The sequence below is a fragment of the Engystomops pustulosus genome, chromosome 6 (assembly GCF_040894005.1).
Source record: "Engystomops pustulosus chromosome 6, aEngPut4.maternal, whole genome shotgun sequence".
In the NCBI taxonomy this organism is placed as follows: domain Eukaryota; kingdom Metazoa; phylum Chordata; class Amphibia; order Anura; family Leptodactylidae; genus Engystomops; species Engystomops pustulosus.
The window spans coordinates 167,034,779-167,051,483 of record NC_092416.1 but is presented as its reverse complement, the minus strand read 5'-3'; positions in this window follow the sequence as shown (position 1 = coordinate 167,051,483).

Below are 16,705 nucleotides of genomic sequence, written 5' to 3'. Positions count from 1 at the left end.
CACAACCTCTCATCTCTACAGACCCTGAACCTCTCATCTAAACAGAGCCTAAAACAAGCATCCCTGGTCTCTACAGACACAGAAACTCTTATATAAACGGCTCCAGAACAAGCATCCCTGATCTCTACAGACCCGGAACCTCTCATCTAAACAGAGCCTAAAACAAGCATCCCTGATCCCTACAGACCCGGAACCTCTCATCTAAACAGAACCTAGAACAAGCATCCCTGATCTCTACAGACACAGAACCTCTTATATAAACGGCTCCAGAACAAGCATCCCTGATCTCTACAGACCCGGAACCTCTCATCTAAACAGAGCCTAAAACAAGCATCCCTGATCCCTACAGACCCGGAACCTCTCATCTAAACAGAACCTAGAACAAGCATCCCTGATCTCTACAGACCCGGAACCTCTCATCTACACAGACCCTAGAACAAGCATCCCTGATCCCTACAGACCCGGAACCTCTCATCTACACAGACCCTGGAACAAGCATCCCTGATCTCTATAGACCCGGAACCTCTCATCTACACAGACCCTAGAACAAGCATCCCTGATCTCTACAGACCCAGAACCTCTCATCTAAACAGACCCTAGAACAAGCATCCCTGATCTCTACAGACCCAGAACCTCTCATCTACACAAACCCTAGAACAAGCATCCCTGATCTCTATAGACCCAGAACCTCTCACCTAAACAGACCCTAGAACAAGCATCCCTGATCTCTACAGACCCGAAACCTCTCATCTAAACAGACCGTAGAACAAGCATCCCTGATCTTTACAGACCCGGAACCTCTCATCTAAACAGACCCTAGAACAAGCATCCCTGATCTCTACAGACCCCGAACCTCTCATCTAACCAGACCGTAGAACAAGCATCCCTGATCTCTACAGACCCGGAACCTCTCACCTAAACAGACCGTAGAACAAGCATCCCTGATCTCTACAGACCCGGAACCTCTCATCTAACCAGACGGTAGAACAAGCATCCCTGATCTCTACAGACCCGGAACCTCTCACCTAAACAGACCACAGAACAAGAATCCCTGATCTCTACAGACCCAGAACCTCTCATCTAAACAGACCCTAGAACACGCATGCAGACTCAGATCTATATTATCTCCACATCATAACCCTATTGATATAGATCCCAGACCCACAACCTCTCATCTAAACAGAGCCTAAAACAAGCATCCCTGGTCTCTACAGACACGGAACCTCTCATCTAAACAAACCCTAGAACAAGCATCCCTGATCTCTACAGACCCTGAACCTCGCATCTAAACAGACCCTAGAACAAGCATCCCTGATCTCTACAGACCTGGAACCTCTCACCTAAACAGACCGTAGAACAAGCATCCCTGATCTCTACAGACCCGGAACCTCTCATCTACACAGACCCTAGAACAAGCATCCCTGATCTCTACAGACCCAGAACCTCGCATCTACACAGACCCTAGAACAAGCATCCCTGATCTTTACAGACCCGGAACCTCTCATCTAAACAGACCTTAGAACAAGCATCCCTGATCTTTACAGACCCGGAACCTCTCATCTAAACAGACCCTAGAACAAGCATCCCTGATCTTTACAGACCCGGAACCTCTCATCTAAACAGACCCTAGAACAAGCATCCCTGATCTCTACAGACCCGGAACCTCTCACCTAAACAGACCACAGAACAAGCATCCCTGATCTTTACAGACCCGGAACCTCTCATCTAAACAGACCCTAGAACAAGCATCCCTGATCTTTACAGACCCGGAACCTCTCATCTAAACAGACCCTAGAACAAGCATCCCTGATCTCTACAGACCCGGAACCTCTCATCTACACAGACCCTAGAACAAGCATCCCTGATCTCTACAGACCCGGAACCTCTCACCTAAACAGACCGTAGAACAAGCATCCCTGATCTCTACAGACCCGGAACCTCTCATCTACACAGACCCTAGAACAAGCATCCCTGATCTTTACAGACCCGGAACCTCTCATCTACACAAACCCTAGAACAAGCATCCCTGATCTCTACAGACCCTGAACCTCTCATCGACACAAACCCTAGAACAAGCATCCCTGATCTCTACAGACCCAGAACCTCTCATCTACACAGACCCTAGAACAAGCATCCCTGATCTTTACAGACCCGGAACCTCTCATCTACACAAACCCTAGAACAAGCATCCCTGATCTTTACAGACCCGGAACCTCTCATCTACACAAACCCTAGAACAAGCATCCCTGATCTCTACAGACCCTGAACCTCTCATCGACACAAACCCTAGAACAAGCATCCCTGATCTCTACAGACCCGGAACCTCTCACCTAAACAGACCCTAGAACAGGGGTAGGGAACCTATGGCTCGGGAGCCAGATGTGGCTCTTTTGTTGGCTGCATCTGGCTCTCAGACAGATCTTTAATAAATAGTGATGGCTGCTGATCACTGGACACAGGCAGCGACGTTACCGCTGCCTATGTCCTTTGTACGACCCCAGGGCCATCGTCTAAGCCTGGTTCAAACCGAAGAATTTGGGAGCGATGAGGCGCTGCCTGCAGAGAGTGCTGGTAAGTGAATATTTTTTATTTTTTTTTGCTGTGACTACCTATCTAATGGGGCTACCAATACACTGTGAGGCATGTGCTGTGGCTACCTATTTACTTGGGGGCATTTGCTGTGGCTACCTATTTACTGGGAGTATGTGCTGTAGCTACTTTTCTACTGGAGGTATGTGCTGGGACTACCTATCTACTGGGAGGCATGTGGTGGGTGTCAGGATTTGGAGTAGTGAACCCCCTTGACCACCGCGGTCAATGAAGTAAGCAGACACCTGGGACTGGAATCTAAGTGGCACTCGGTTTTCATCAGAGCCTGCCGTAAAGCAGAATGGTACCACCAGGTCGTTCCACAGGCGCGGCTTATCCACGGTGGCAGCCAAGGTCGAGGTACAAGATCACTAGGCAGTCTCGTGGTCAGGAACAGGCAGGCGGTCAAGGCAGGCGGCAATGATGCAAGGTCGGGGATGGAGCAAGAGGTCAGGGCTAGCAGTGAAGGAGCAGAATCAGGAACAGGTCCGGGGTCACAACATTAAGATCCAGCGGGGAAGAACCCGGGAAGTGGGCAGCACCAATCAGCGGCGCTGGCCCTTTAAATCCGTGAGTGCCATCTGGAGCGCGCTGGCCAGCCGGGACAGGAGCCGAAAAGTGGTGAGTTGAGTGAGCTCAGAAAGGGGCGCCGCCAAGGAGAGGGGCACGTGTATGCCTGCGATCCGAGACGTAGATCGCTGGGACTACCTATCTATTGGGGGGCATGTGCATATGGTACGGCTCTTACGGAATAACATTTTAAAATATGTGGTGTTCATGGCTCTGTCAGCCAAAAAGGTTCCTGACCCCTGCCCTAGAACAAGCATCCCTGATCTTTACAGACCCGGAACCTCTCATCTAAACAGACCTTAGAACAAGCATCCCTGATCTTTACAGACCCGGAACCTCTCATCTAAACAGACCCTAAAACAAGCATCCCTGATCTCTACAGACCCGGAACCTCTCACCTAAACAGACCACAGAACAAGCATCCCTGATCTTTACAGACCCGGAACCTCTCATCTAAACACACCCTAGAACAAGCATCCCTGATCTTTACAGACCCGGAACCTCTCATCTAAACAGATCCTAGAACAAGCATCCCTGATCTCTACAGACCCGGAACCTCTCATCTAAACAGACCCTAGAACAAGCATCCCTGATCTCTACAGACCCGGAACCTCTCACCTAAACAGACCCTAGAACAAGCATCCCTGATCTCTACAGACCCGGAACCTCTCATCTAAACAGACCCTAGAACAAGCATCCCTGATCTCTACAGACCCGGAACCTCTCATCTAACCAGACGGTAGAACAAGCATCCCTGATCTCTACAGACCCGGAACCTCTCACCTAAACAGACCACAGAACAAGAATCCCTGATCTCTACAGACCCAGAACCTCTCATCTAAACAGACCCTAGAACACGCATGCAGACTCAGATCTATATTATCTCCACATCATAACCCTATTGATATAGATCCCAGACCCACAACCTCTCATCTAAACAGAGCCTAAAACAAGCATCCCTGGTCTCTACAGACACGGAACCTCTCATCTAAACAAACCCTAGAACAAGCATCCCTGATCTCTACAGACCCTGAACCTCGCATCTAAACAGACCCTAGAACAAGCATCCCTGATCTCTACAGACCTGGAACCTCTCACCTAAACAGACCGTAGAACAAGCATCCCTGATCTCTACAGACCCGGAACCTCTCATCTACACAGACCCTAGAACAAGCATCCCTGATCTCTACAGACCCAGAACCTCGCATCTACACAGACCCTAGAACAAGCATCCCTGATCTTTACAGACCCGGAACCTCTCATCTAAACAGACCTTAGAACAAGCATCCCTGATCTTTACAGACCCGGAACCTCTCATCTAAACAGACCCTAGAACAAGCATCCCTGATCTTTACAGACCCGGAACCTCTCATCTAAACAGACCCTAGAACAAGCATCCCTGATCTCTACAGACCCGGAACCTCTCACCTAAACAGACCACAGAACAAGCATCCCTGATCTTTACAGACCCGGAACCTCTCATCTAAACAGACCCTAGAACAAGCATCCCTGATCTTTACAGACCCGGAACCTCTCATCTAAACAGACCCTAGAACAAGCATCCCTGATCTCTACAGACCCGGAACCTCTCATCTAGACAGACCCTAGAACAAGCATCCCTGATCTCTACAGACCCGGAACCTATCACCTAAACAGACCGTAGAACAAGCATCCCTGATCTCTACAGACCCGGAACCTCTCATCTACACAGACCCTAGAACAAGCATCCCTGATCTTTACAGACCCGGAACCTCTCATCTACACAGACCCTAGAACAAGCATCCCTGATCTCTACAGACCCTGAACCTCTCATCGACACAAACCCTAGAACAAGCATCCCTGATCTCTACAGACCCAGAACCTCGCATCTACACAGACCCTAGAACAGGGGTAGGGAACCTATGGCTCGGGAGCCAGATGTGGCTCTTTTGTTGGCTGCATCTGGCTCTCAGACAGATCTTTAATAAATAGTGATGGCTGCTGATCACTGGACACAGGCAGCGACGTTACCGCTGCCTATGTCCTTTGTACGACCCCAGGGCCATCGTCTAAGCCTGGTTCAAACCGAAGAATTTGGGAGCGATGAGGCGCTGCCTGCAGAGAGTGCTGGTAAGTGAATATTTTTTATTTTTTTTTGCTGTGACTACCTATCTAATGGGGCTACCAATACACTGTGAGGCATGTGCTGTGGCTACCTATTTACTTGGGGGCATTTGCTGTGGCTACCTATTTACTGGGAGTATGTGCTGTAGCTACTTTTCTACTGGAGGTATGTGCTGGGACTACCTATCTACTGGGAGGCATGTGGTGGGTGTCAGGATTTGGAGTAGTGAACCCCCTTGACCACCGCGGTCAATGAAGTAAGCAGACACCTGGGACTGGAATCTAAGTGGCACTCGGTTTTCATCAGAGCCTGCCGTAAAGCAGAATGGTACCACCAGGTCGTTCCACAGGCGCGGCTTATCCACGGTGGCAGCCAAGGTCGAGGTACAAGATCACTAGGCAGTCTCGTGGTCAGGAACAGGCAGGCGGTCAAGGCAGGCGGCAATGATGCAAGGTCGGGGATGGAGCAAGAGGTCAGGGCTAGCAGTGAAGGAGCAGAATCAGGAACAGGTCCGGGGTCACAACATTAAGATCCAGCGGGGAAGAACCCGGGAAGTGGGCAGCACCAATCAGCGGCGCTGGCCCTTTAAATCCGTGAGTGCCATCTGGAGCGCGCTGGCCAGCCGGGACAGGAGCCGAAAAGTGGTGAGTTGAGTGAGCTCAGAAAGGGGCGCCGCCAAGGAGAGGGGCACGTGTATGCCTGCGATCCGAGACGTAGATCGCTGGGACTACCTATCTATTGGGGGGCATGTGCATATGGTACGGCTCTTACGGAATAACATTTTAAAATATGTGGTGTTCATGGCTCTGTCAGCCAAAAAGGTTCCTGACCCCTGCCCTAGAACAAGCATCCCTGATCTTTACAGACCCGGAACCTCTCATCTAAACAGACCTTAGAACAAGCATCCCTGATCTTTACAGACCCGGAACCTCTCATCTAAACAGACCCTAAAACAAGCATCCCTGATCTCTACAGACCCGGAACCTCTCACCTAAACAGACCACAGAACAAGCATCCCTGATCTTTACAGACCCGGAACCTCTCATCTAAACACACCCTAGAACAAGCATCCCTGATCTTTACAGACCCGGAACCTCTCATCTAAACAGATCCTAGAACAAGCATCCCTGATCTCTACAGACCCGGAACCTCTCATCTAAACAGACCCTAGAACAAGCATCCCTGATCTCTACAGACCCGGAACCTCTCACCTAAACAGACCCTAGAACAAGCATCCCTGATCTCTACAGACCCGGAACCTCTCATCTAAACAGACCCTAGAACAAGCATCCCTGATCTCTACAGACCCGGAACCTCTCATCTAACCAGACGGTAGAACAAGCATCCCTGATCTCTACAGACCCGGAACCTCTCACCTAAACAGACCACAGAACAAGAATCCCTGATCTCTACAGACCCAGAACCTCTCATCTAAACAGACCCTAGAACACGCATGCAGACTCAGATCTATATTATCTCCACATCATAACCCTATTGATATAGATCCCAGACCCACAACCTCTCATCTAAACAGAGCCTAAAACAAGCATCCCTGGTCTCTACAGACACGGAACCTCTCATCTAAACAAACCCTAGAACAAGCATCCCTGATCTCTACAGACCCTGAACCTCGCATCTAAACAGACCCTAGAACAAGCATCCCTGATCTCTACAGACCCAGAACCTCGCATCTACACAGACCCTAGAACAAGCATCCCTGATCTTTACAGACCCGGAACCTCTCATCTAAACAGACCTTAGAACAAGCATCCCTGATCTTTACAGACCCGGAACCTCTCATCTAAACAGACCCTAGAACAAGCATCCCTGATCTCTACAGACCCGGAACCTCTCACCTAAACAGACCACAGAACAAGCATCCCTGATCTTTACAGACCCGGAACCTCTCATCTAAACAGACCCTAGAACAAGCATCCCTGATCTTTACAGACCCGGAACCTCTCATCTAAACAGACCCTAGAACAAGCATCCCTGATCTCTACAGACCCGGAACCTCTCATCTAGACAGACCCTAGAACAAGCATCCCTGATCTCTACAGACCCGGAACCTATCACCTAAACAGACCGTAGAACAAGCATCCCTGATCTCTACAGACCCGGAACCTCTCATCTACACAGACCCTAGAACAAGCATCCCTGATCTTTACAGACCCGGAACCTCTCATCTACACAAACCCTAGAACAAGCATCCCTGATCTCTACAGACCCAGAACCTCGCATCTACACAGACCCTAGAACAGGGGTAGGGAACCTATGGCTCGGGAGCCAGATGTGGCTCTTTTGTTGGCTGCATCTGGCTCTCAGACAGATCTTTAATAAATAGTGATGGCTGCTGATCACTGGACACAGGCAGCGACGTTACCGCTGCCTATGTCCTTTGTACGACCCCAGGGCCATCGTCTAAGCCTGGTTCAAACCGAAGAATTTGGGAGCGATGAGGCGCTGCCTGCAGAGAGTGCTGGTAAGTGAATATTTTTTATTTTCTTTTGCTGTGACTACCTATCTAATGGGGCTACCAATACACTGTGAGGCATGTGCTGTGGCTACCTATTTACTTGGGGGCATTTGCTGTGGCTACCTATTTACTGGGAGTATGTGCTGTAGCTACTTTTCTACTGGAGGTATGTGCTGGGACTACCTATCTACTGGGAGGCATGTGGTGGGTGTCAGGATTTGGAGTAGTGAACCCCCTTGACCACCGCGGTCAATGAAGTAAGCAGACACCTGGGACTGGAATCTAAGTGGCACTCGGTTTTCATCAGAGCCTGCCGTAAAGCAGAATGGTACCACCAGGTCGTTCCACAGGCGCGGCTTATCCACGGTGGCAGCCAAGGTCGAGGTACAAGATCACTAGGCAGTCTCGTGGTCAGGAACAGGCAGGCGGTCAAGGCAGGCGGCAATGATGCAAGGTCGGGGATGGAGCAAGAGGTCAGGGCTAGCAGTGAAGGAGCAGAATCAGGAACAGGTCCGGGGTCACAACATTAAGATCCAGCGGGGAAGAACCCGGGAAGTGGGCAGCACCAATCAGCGGCGCTGGCCCTTTAAATCCGTGAGTGCCATCTGGAGCGCGCTGGCCAGCCGGGACAGGAGCCGAAAAGTGGTGAGTTGAGTGAGCTCAGAAAGGGGCGCCGCCAAGGAGAGGGGCACGTGTATGCCTGCGATCCGAGACGTAGATCGCTGGGACTACCTATCTATTGGGGGGCATGTGCATATGGTACGGCTCTTACGGAATAACATTTTAAAATATGTGGTGTTCATGGCTCTGTCAGCCAAAAAGGTTCCTGACCCCTGCCCTAGAACAAGCATCCCTGATCTTTACAGACCCGGAACCTCTCATCTAAACAGACCTTAGAACAAGCATCCCTGATCTTTACAGACCCGGAACCTCTCATCTAAACAGACCCTAAAACAAGCATCCCTGATCTCTACAGACCCGGAACCTCTCACCTAAACAGACCACAGAACAAGCATCCCTGATCTTTACAGACCCGGAACCTCTCATCTAAACACACCCTAGAACAAGCATCCCTGATCTTTACAGACCCGGAACCTCTCATCTAAACAGATCCTAGAACAAGCATCCCTGATCTCTACAGACCCGGAACCTCTCATCTAAACAGACCCTAGAACAAGCATCCCTGATCTCTACAGACCCGGAACCTCTCACCTAAACAGACCCTAGAACAAGCATCCCTGATCTCTACAGACCCGGAACCTCTCATCTAAACAGACCCTAGAACAAGCATCCCTGATCTCTACAGACCCGGAACCTCTCATCTAACCAGACGGTAGAACAAGCATCCCTGATCTCTACAGACCCGGAACCTCTCACCTAAACAGACCACAGAACAAGAATCCCTGATCTCTACAGACCCAGAACCTCTCATCTAAACAGACCCTAGAACACGCATGCAGACTCAGATCTATATTATCTCCACATCATAACCCTATTGATATAGATCCCAGACCCACAACCTCTCATCTAAACAGAGCCTAAAACAAGCATCCCTGGTCTCTACAGACACGGAACCTCTCATCTAAACAAACCCTAGAACAAGCATCCCTGATCTCTACAGACCCTGAACCTCGCATCTAAACAGACCCTAGAACAAGCATCCCTGATCTCTACAGACCTGGAACCTCTCACCTAAACAGACCGTAGAACAAGCATCCCTGATCTCTACAGACCCGGAACCTCTCATCTACACAGACCCTAGAACAAGCATCCCTGATCTCTACAGACCCAGAACCTCGCATCTACACAGACCCTAGAACAAGCATCCCTGATCTTTACAGACCCGGAACCTCTCATCTAAACAGACCTTAGAACAAGCATCCCTGATCTTTACAGACCCGGAACCTCTCATCTAAACAGACCCTAGAACAAGCATCCCTGATCTTTACAGACCCGGAACCTCTCATCTAAACAGACCCTAGAACAAGCATCCCTGATCTCTACAGACCCGGAACCTCTCACCTAAACAGACCACAGAACAAGCATCCCTGATCTTTACAGACCCGGAACCTCTCATCTAAACAGACCCTAGAACAAGCATCCCTGATCTTTACAGACCCGGAACCTCTCATCTAAACAGACCCTAGAACAAGCATCCCTGATCTCTACAGACCCGGAACCTCTCATCTAGACAGACCCTAGAACAAGCATCCCTGATCTCTACAGACCCGGAACCTATCACCTAAACAGACCGTAGAACAAGCATCCCTGATCTCTACAGACCCGGAACCTCTCATCTACACAGACCCTAGAACAAGCATCCCTGATCTTTACAGACCCGGAACCTCTCATCTACACAGACCCTAGAACAAGCATCCCTGATCTCTACAGACCCTGAACCTCTCATCGACACAAACCCTAGAACAAGCATCCCTGATCTCTACAGACCCAGAACCTCGCATCTACACAGACCCTAGAACAGGGGTAGGGAACCTATGGCTCGGGAGCCAGATGTGGCTCTTTTGTTGGCTGCATCTGGCTCTCAGACAGATCTTTAATAAATAGTGATGGCTGCTGATCACTGGACACAGGCAGCGACGTTACCGCTGCCTATGTCCTTTGTACGACCCCAGGGCCATCGTCTAAGCCTGGTTCAAACCGAAGAATTTGGGAGCGATGAGGCGCTGCCTGCAGAGAGTGCTGGTAAGTGAATATTTTTTATTTTTTTTTGCTGTGACTACCTATCTAATGGGGCTACCAATACACTGTGAGGCATGTGCTGTGGCTACCTATTTACTTGGGGGCATTTGCTGTGGCTACCTATTTACTGGGAGTATGTGCTGTAGCTACTTTTCTACTGGAGGTATGTGCTGGGACTACCTATCTACTGGGAGGCATGTGGTGGGTGTCAGGATTTGGAGTAGTGGACCCCCTTGACCACCGCGGTCAATGAAGTAAGCAGACACCTGGGACTGGAATCTAAGTGGCACTCGGTTTTCATCAGAGCCTGCCGTAAAGCAGAATGGTACCACCAGGTCGTTCCACAGGCGCGGCTTATCCACGGTGGCAGCCAAGGTCGAGGTACAAGATCACTAGGCAGTCTCGTGGTCAGGAACAGGCAGGCGGTCAAGGCAGGCGGCAATGATGCAAGGTCGGGGATGGAGCAAGAGGTCAGGGCTAGCAGTGAAGGAGCAGAATCAGGAACAGGTCCGGGGTCACAACATTAAGATCCAGCGGGGAAGAACCCGGGAAGTGGGCAGCACCAATCAGCGGCGCTGGCCCTTTAAATCCGTGAGTGCCATCTGGAGCGCGCTGGCCAGCCGGGACAGGAGCCGAAAAGTGGTGAGTTGAGTGAGCTCAGAAAGGGGCGCCGCCAAGGAGAGGGGCACGTGTATGCCTGCGATCCGAGACGTAGATCGCTGGGACTACCTATCTATTGGGGGGCATGTGCATATGGTACGGCTCTTACGGAATAACATTTTAAAATATGTGGTGTTCATGGCTCTGTCAGCCAAAAAGGTTCCTGACCCCTGCCCTAGAACAAGCATCCCTGATCTTTATAGACCCGGAACCTCTCATCTAAACAGACCTTAGAACAAGCATCCCTGATCTTTACAGACCCGGAACCTCTCATCTAAACAGACCCTAAAACAAGCATCCCTGATCTCTACAGACCCGGAACCTCTCACCTAAACAGACCACAGAACAAGCATCCCTGATCTTTACAGACCCGGAACCTCTCATCTAAACACACCCTAGAACAGGGGTCAGGAACCTTTTTGGCTGACAGAGCCATGAACACCACATATTTTAAAATGTTATTCCGTAAGAGCCGTACCATATGCACATGCCCCCCAATAGATAGGTAGTCCCAGCGATCTACGTCTCGGATCGCAGGCATACACGTGCCCCTCTCCTTGGCGGCGCCCCTTTCTGAGCTCACTCAACTCACCACTTTTCGGCTCCTGTCCCGGCTGGCCAGCGCGCTCCAGATGGCACTCACGGATTTAAAGGGCCAGCGCCGCTGATTGGTGCTGCCCACTTCCCGGGTTCTTCCCCGCTGGATCTTAATGTTGTGACCCCGGACCTGTTCCTGATTCTGCTCCTTCACTGCTAGCCCTGACCTCTTGCTCCATCCCCGACCTTGCATCATTGCCGCCTGCCTTGACCGCCTGCCTGTTCCTGACCACGAGACTGCCTAGTGATCTTGTACCTCGACCTTGGCTGCCACCGTGGATAAGCCGCGCCTGTGGAACGACCTGGTGGTACCATTCTGCTTTACGGCAGGCTCTGATGAAAACCGAGTGCCACTTAGATTCCAGTCCCAGGTGTCTGCTTACTTCATTGACCGCGGTGGTCAAGGGGGTTCACTACTCCAAATCCTGACACCCACCACATGCCTCCCAGTAGATAGGTAGTCCCAGCACATACCTCCAGTAGAAAAGTAGCTACAGCACATACTCCCAGTAAATAGGTAGCCACAGCAAATGCCCCCAAGTAAATAGGTAGCCACAGCACATGCCTCACAGTGTATTGGTAGCCCCATTAGATAGGTAGTCACAGCAAAAAAAAATAAAAAATATTCACTTACCAGCACTCTCTGCAGGCAGCGCCTCATCGCTCCCAAATTCTTCGGTTTGAACCAGGCTTAGACGATGGCCCTGGGGTCGTACAAAGGACATAGGCAGCGGTAACGTCGCTGCCTGTGTCCAGTGATCAGCAGCCATCACTATTTATTAAAGATCTGTCTGAGAGCCAGATGCAGCCAACAAAAGAGCCACATCTGGCTCCCGAACCATAGGTTCCCTACCCCTGTTCTAGGGTCTGTTTAGGTGAGAGGTTCCGGGTCTGTAGAGATCAGGGATGCTTGTTCTAGGGTCTGTTTAGATGAGAGGTTCCGGGTCTGTAGAGATCAGGGATGCTTGTTCTAGGATCTGTTTAGATGAGAGGTTCCGGGTCTGTAAAGATCAGGGATGCTTGTTCTAGGGCAGGGGTAGGGAACCTATGGCTCGGGAGCCAGATGTGGCTCTTTTGTTGGCTGCATCTGGCTCTCAGACAGATCTTTAATAAATAGTGATGGCTGCTGATCACTGGACACAGGCAGCGACGTTACCGCTGCCTATGTCCTTTGTACGACCCCAGGGCCATCGTCTAAGCCTGGTTCAAACCGAAGAATTTGGGAGCGATGAGGCGCTGCCTGCAGAGAGTGCTGGTAAGTGAATATTTTTTATTTTTTTTTGCTGTGACTACCTATCTAATGGGGCTACCAATACACTGTGAGGCATGTGCTGTGGCTACCTATTTACTTGGGGGCATTTGCTGTGGCTACCTATTTACTGGGAGTATGTGCTGTAGCTACTTTTCTACTGGAGGTATGTGCTGGGACTACCTATCTACTGGGAGGCATGTGGTGGGTGTCAGGATTTGGAGTAGTGAACCCCCTTGACCACCGCGGTCAATGAAGTAAGCAGACACCTGGGACTGGAATCTAAGTGGCACTCGGTTTTCATCAGAGCCTGCCGTAAAGCAGAATGGTACCACCAGGTCGTTCCACAGGCGCGGCTTATCCACGGTGGCAGCCAAGGTCGAGGTACAAGATCACTAGGCAGTCTCGTGGTCAGGAACAGGCAGGCGGTCAAGGCAGGCGGCAATGATGCAAGGTCGGGGATGGAGCAAGAGGTCAGGGCTAGCAGTGAAGGAGCAGAATCAGGAACAGGTCCGGGGTCACAACATTAAGATCCAGCGGGGAAGAACCCGGGAAGTGGGCAGCACCAATCAGCGGCGCTGGCCCTTTAAATCCGTGAGTGCCATCTGGAGCGCGCTGGCCAGCCGGGACAGGAGCCGAAAAGTGGTGAGTTGAGTGAGCTCAGAAAGGGGCGCCGCCAAGGAGAGGGGCACGTGTATGCCTGCGATCCGAGACGTAGATCGCTGGGACTACCTATCTATTGGGGGGCATGTGCATATGGTACGGCTCTTACGGAATAACATTTTAAAATATGTGGTGTTCATGGCTCTGTCAGCCAAAAAGGTTCCTGACCCCTGCCCTAGAACAAGCATCCCTGATCTTTATAGACCCGGAACCTCTCATCTAAACAGACCTTAGAACAAGCATCCCTGATCTTTACAGACCCGGAACCTCTCATCTAAACAGACCCTAAAACAAGCATCCCTGATCTCTACAGACCCGGAACCTCTCACCTAAACAGACCACAGAACAAGCATCCCTGATCTTTACAGACCCGGAACCTCTCATCTAAACAGATCCTAGAACAAGCATCCCTGATCTCTACAGACCCGGAACCTCTCATCTAAACAGACCCTAGAACAAGCATCCCTGATCTCTACAGACCCAGAACCTCTCATCTAAACAGAACCTAGAACAAGCATCCCTGATCTCTACAGACCCGGAACCTCTCATCTAAACAGACCCTAGAACAAGCATCCCTGATCTCTACAGACCCGGAACCTCTCACCTAAACAGACCCTAGAACAGGGGTAGGGAACCTATGGCTCGGGAGCCAGATGTGGCTCTTTTGTTGGCTGCATCTGGCTCTCAGACAGATCTTTAATAAATAGTGATGGCTGCTGATCACTGGACACAGGCAGCGACGTTACCGCTGCCTATGTCCTTTGTACGACCCCAGGGCCATCGTCTAAGCCTGGTTCAAACCGAAGAATTTGGGAGCGATGAGGCGCTGCCTGCAGAGAGTGCTGGTAAGTGAATATTTTTTATTTTTTTTTGCTGTGACTACCTATCTAATGGGGCTACCAATACACTGTGAGGCATGTGCTGTGGCTACCTATTTACTTGGGGGCATTTGCTGTGGCTACCTATTTACTGGGAGTATGTGCTGTAGCTACTTTTCTACTGGAGGTATGTGCTGGGACTACCTATCTACTGGGAGGCATGTGGTGGGTGTCAGGATTTGGAGTAGTGAACCCCCTTGACCACCGCGGTCAATGAAGTAAGCAGACACCTGGGACTGGAATCTAAGTGGCACTCGGTTTTCATCAGAGCCTGCCGTAAAGCAGAATGGTACCACCAGGTCGTTCCACAGGCGCGGCTTATCCACGGTGGCAGCCAAGGTCGAGGTACAAGATCACTAGGCAGTCTCGTGGTCAGGAACAGGCAGGCGGTCAAGGCAGGCGGCAATGATGCAAGGTCGGGGATGGAGCAAGAGGTCAGGGCTAGCAGTGAAGGAGCAGAATCAGGAACAGGTCCGGGGTCACAACATTAAGATCCAGCGGGGAAGAACCCGGGAAGTGGGCAGCACCAATCAGCGGCGCTGGCCCTTTAAATCCGTGAGTGCCATCTGGAGCGCGCTGGCCAGCCGGGACAGGAGCCGAAAAGTGGTGAGTTGAGTGAGCTCAGAAAGGGGCGCCGCCAAGGAGAGGGGCACGTGTATGCCTGCGATCCGAGACGTAGATCGCTGGGACTACCTATCTATTGGGGGGCATGTGCATATGGTACGGCTCTTACGGAATAACATTTTAAAATATGTGGTGTTCATGGCTCTGTCAGCCAAAAAGGTTCCTGACCCCTGCCCTAGAACAAGCATCCCTGATCTTTACAGACCCGGAACCTCTCATCTAAACAGACCTTAGAACAAGCATCCCTGATCTTTACAGACCCGGAACCTCTCATCTAAACAGACCCTAAAACAAGCATCCCTGATCTCTACAGACCCGGAACCTCTCACCTAAACAGACCACAGAACAAGCATCCCTGATCTTTACAGACCCGGAACCTCTCATCTAAACACACCCTAGAACAAGCATCCCTGATCTTTACAGACCCGGAACCTCTCATCTAAACAGATCCTAGAACAAGCATCCCTGATCTCTACAGACCCGGAACCTCTCATCTAAACAGACCCTAGAACAAGCATCCCTGATCTCTACAGACCCGGAACCTCTCACCTAAACAGACCCTAGAACAAGCATCCCTGATCTCTACAGACCCGGAACCTCTCATCTACACAAACCCTAGAACAAGCATCCCTGATCTCTACAGACCCAGAACCTCTCATCTACACAAACCCTAGAACAAGCATCTCTGATCTCTACAGACCCAGAACCTCTCATCTACACAAACCCTAGAACAAGCATCCCTGATCTCTACATCCCTAAGATCATATGCTTATTAATGCAGACGCAAGACCAAACACCCCTCAACTATAGAGACCTCAAATCATACTTTTCCTTATACAAACCTCTATAATACCATCATATATACAGACCCCAGACCAGGCATCCTTCATCTATACAGACATCAGATTATACCCCAATCCATACAAACCCCAGATCACATTTCGATCTCTACAGACTCCCAGACCAGACATCCGGTCAGTTCACTGGAAACGCGGATGCGATTGAGCCGTGCCGGGCCCCTGGGTGTGTGCATCGCGTTTGTAAACACAATGCAGACGCCACAGGTGATCACACCCTTAGGGTGCTGTCAGATGGTGCGTTTTTGGACAGTTCTCTGACTGTTTTTAAACTCACTAAAACTGGTGCGTTTTTGTATGTTTAACATGCGTTTGGCACAGAAATAACAGATTCAAAGCAGCCAAACGCGTGGTAAACCTACAAAAGTGACCGCATTTCCAGGGCATTTAAAAAAGGTCCAAGAACGCAACATGTGACAGGACCATTAACTATTCAGAAGGCAGACCAGACACCCATAATCTACCAGACTCCAGAGCAAACAACTCCAGCTATACAAATCTCCCAATCCAAATAGTCTAGACCACAGATTCCATACACAGAGTAAACATAAAGGGAACCCGTCACTAGGATTTACCCCACTAAACTACTAGCCCCCTCAGGAAGGGTATGAAATGTCCATTCTAGAATTCCCTCTTTTATGTGAAATTCCCCTTATACTTTATTACTTATAAAAAAAAATATCTCCCAAAATCATGCAAATTTGACTGTTCTCATCACATTTTTACATGAGGTGAATC